Consider the following 3,772-nt stretch of genomic DNA (forward strand, 5'->3'; position numbering starts at 1 on the left):
GAGTAATTCTGTTGGACCAGAGAAGTCTGTTTCCTGAGATTTTTGAGTACTTTAATTCTGCTTCAAAGAAATTAAGTGACATTCCACCTTTGGTTTCTCAGCTAAATGTATACCAAGATAACAAAGGGTTGCTGAGAGTAAAAAGTAAGTGTGACAGAATCAAGAAAATTAGGAAATACAGGGAGTATGGTTTTCCACTGCTGATGTCAAAGTGTGTAGCCCATTAGTTCCTTTGTTAATTAGGCACACACATCTTAGCTTACATCATGCAGGGTGTTATTCTGTTATACAAGAAATTAGGAAACTGTTTGGAATTCCCCATATATTTTCTTTAGTAAAGAGATATAAGGGCCCTGTATTGGATGCAAAAGGTTCAGGGAAAAGACCTATTAAATTAAATCAAAGTTTCTTATCGTGAGGGGGTTTAGAATTGATCCATCAAATGTCCCATTCCGTAATATTTACATTGATCATATGGGACCCTTTTATGTTAAAGTGAACAATTCCAAAGAAAAGGTATGGATCCTTGTAATTAGTTGCATGTGGTCAAGAGCGGTAAATCTAAAGCTGTGTGATAGTCTCTCGGTTGAGGATTTGCTAAGAGCCTTGCAGCTCCACATTTATCAATTTGGAATGCCTGAGTATATTGTCTCTGATTTGGGAACTCAATGACTGCTGGATCCAATATTATAGAGACTTTTCTTTCTGATTTTGAAACTAAAGATTTTCTGAGAAGGCATAATATGAATGAGATCAAATTTGACCACTATTATAAGGGTAACAGTGAACTTGGGGGATTAGTGAAATCTGTGTTAAGCTGTCTAAAAGACTGATACAAGGAAGCTATTGGTAAGAACATTTTACCATACAAGGATTTTGAGTTTATTGGTATCTAAAACAGTTCACCTTATTAATCGCAGGCCTATAGCCTTTAAAGACTCATTGAGAGAATATTCTCTGAGGAAAATTGCCTGAAGTCATAACTCCGGAGAAGTTGTTATATGGCCGCGATCTTGTAACATTGAATATCATTCCACAGTTGCAAGGTACTACTTTTAGCTCCGGATTGGTCAGTTTGATCCAGTGGATTTGATAAGGAACTCCTATGAAAAACTTGTTAAAGTACAATCTAAGCTGATAGACATCTATAATAATGAATTTTTAAACCATCTTGTATATCAAGCAACAAGTAAAAAGGATAGGTATAAACCTGTACCACATAAGCAGTTAAAGGTAGGAGATCTAGTTCTAGTTAAGGAAAATATGACCAAAGCCATTGATTACCCCATAGGAATTGTTAAAGAGCTCACTAAGAATATTTACGATGAAGTACTGGGGCTAAAAGTAATGCTAGGTAAAAGTCGAAGATTTGTCAAGCGTCATGTGACAAGCCTGATTCCTTTAATGTCAAGTGATCATTGACAGCATGGCTAAAACTAAGGAAAATTCTTTCACGGGAAGACCTTTAATCTGTATATATTACTAGTTAAGTTTTTGTTTTAAATTTATTTTCCATTGATTTTTCAGATGAAATTCAATCCCTCCCCTCGGATGTGTATATATATATCTAAATATATATTCCTATAACATTTTGTAAAAAGTTTATTGCTATTTTGGGTGATTGAGAAAATTTCTTTATGATCGTTAATTACCTTACATGGAGAAACATTCCTTGGAATTGGTAATTATCTCTGTAGTTTTACTTTATAATTTCTTTGAATTTGTTTCCTTTAATTTGTTTGGTTTTAATTTAATTCCGGTTTGTTCAATTAATGTTTGGAGGCTTTATTTTTCCTAATATCACCGTAAATAAAATTGTGCTAATTAACTGACCTCAACCTTCGTTGTGCAAACCAAAGTAAAGAGGAGTTAAAGATAACTACTAACTACCTAATTTTCTGAATATTCCGAGCCAAACAACTCTACGAAGAACCTCGAAGTCACGGTCGGAAGAAAAAAGCAGTCCAACACCAACCGTCAAGGAGTGAAGACTCTCCCTCGCCTCACCTTCCTTTTGGATATTTTATGGATTTATATTCTTCGTCGTAGTGCTGGACATTTTTTCAGGACAACACAAAAACGATTTGGGGACTCATTGTGCTCAGTGCTATGGAATACTGAGTGTAATACCATGAAGAATTAAATTATCTCTACACCTCGTCTGATGAATATGGAGGCGACCTTTCGTCAGTGATGGCTATGGAATTATCATATCCATTCTCTATTTCATCCTATGAAGTCACTATAAGGTGGGTCTTGTATTGATTGGCACAATATAGTGGCATTTCTTGGTGACTTTTATCATCCTCAAGTCAAAAAATAAAGCCTTGAGCACAGTAATTGAAAATCGCTCGTGAAACTAGGTTTGTTTATAGGCTACTCTAATTAAAATTATCAATTGTCGACCATAAATTGCTTGTTTATTGAAATTCGGCCTTTTAACATATATTCTAAGTGATGCCTTCATCACATATATTTAATTTGTTCACTAGGTCAAAATATGATTGAAATTGTTGGCTTTGATTTGCAATTTTAGAAATTAATATTAAATTGAGACTAGTTTTGGAGGTGAATTTAATTTGTTGATTCGCCTTTATATATTGTGAAAAAGTTTTTAGTGTAGTCAAAAATTATATATTTCATTTAAACAATTTTTATACAAATTCTAGTTTCCAATTTGAATTGGGTGGTTAAAGACTTATCTATCTTTTAGGGCTGGCTCAAGGTGGAGTGGAAAGCTTGGGACAGGAGTATATCTGCCAATGCTTTTAGGTTTGCTGACCAGAAGCAGTTACTACTCCAAGTGAACTAGCATCAACTGACAACCAACTACATATTATAAATTTCTCAAAATGAATCTACAGATGTTAGTTTCTGTATTGCAAATAAATATTTTTTATAACACGGTCGTTTGTCCTAAGTGATTTTTTCTGCTCATATATATATATATATATATATATATATATATATATATTATATATATATCTCAGGAAACAGACAAAGTCGATCTAATCTGGTTTCCATGGTCCCTGCGACGTTGTTCGTCTGCTCAGTTAAGTCAACTTACGAGTGTCTGACTTTGGAAACGACACGTGTTCCTGTAAATAAGAAATACTACTTTCCTAACAAGGTATCTTGTATTCTCCAATACTTACGGCACCTGTTTTCACGATAGACGTACTGCGTTAACGAGAGCGAATCTGATTCACTTTGTAAGCCCCTTTTTCAAAGCTAAAGGCGTTTTATCGGGCATTCTATTCGGTCTGCTCACATTAAATAACACGTAAATAGTCTGCTTCCCAGAAGAGATGTCAAGTTGCAAGAGAGCTCGTTTTCTATAAACTGTGAGCTTGCTGTGGCGGAAATCAGTAATTATTAAGACATCCAGGTATGGAAGTCTGTTATCCTCCTCCAGTTCACCTTTAGATTTGATATTCAGTACAAGGTTAGTCAATTTCGTTAAAGAACGTAGTCAAACATCCTCAGGTTATGTAGGAGTATTTTGATATATGGACATAAGTCACACTGACATAGGAGCATAGATTCTTAGCCGTTGTAAAAAGTCAAAATGTCATCTGCATACCTCAGTCAGGACATATCTTTTAAATGGGGATTTCTAGAACTATGTTAAGAGGATTGACCAGGATACAACAGGAATTGTGTCCATAAAAGCCACCGTTAAAGGAAAAAAAGTTATTGGAAACCCATACCTTCACCACTGTTACGGTTTTTCTCTAGACCATCAGGAAATGTTCACATATTGTGTCCTTTT

General features: G+C 34.8%; 1 long non-coding RNA gene across 1 annotated transcript; it reads left to right on the forward strand.

Moving 5' to 3' along the window:
- Nucleotides 1-2,190: 2,190 nt before the first annotated feature.
- LOC135202663 (uncharacterized) lies at nt 2,191-2,902 on the forward strand. The gene is made up of 2 exons (XR_010311773.1): nt 2,191-2,249; nt 2,714-2,902. It is a non-coding gene; the product is annotated as an uncharacterized LOC135202663 (long non-coding RNA).
- The last annotated feature ends 870 nt before the right edge of the window (nt 2,903-3,772 follow it).

The sequence above is a fragment of the Macrobrachium nipponense genome, chromosome 33 (assembly GCF_015104395.2).
Source record: "Macrobrachium nipponense isolate FS-2020 chromosome 33, ASM1510439v2, whole genome shotgun sequence".
NCBI classification, from domain to species: domain Eukaryota; kingdom Metazoa; phylum Arthropoda; class Malacostraca; order Decapoda; family Palaemonidae; genus Macrobrachium; species Macrobrachium nipponense.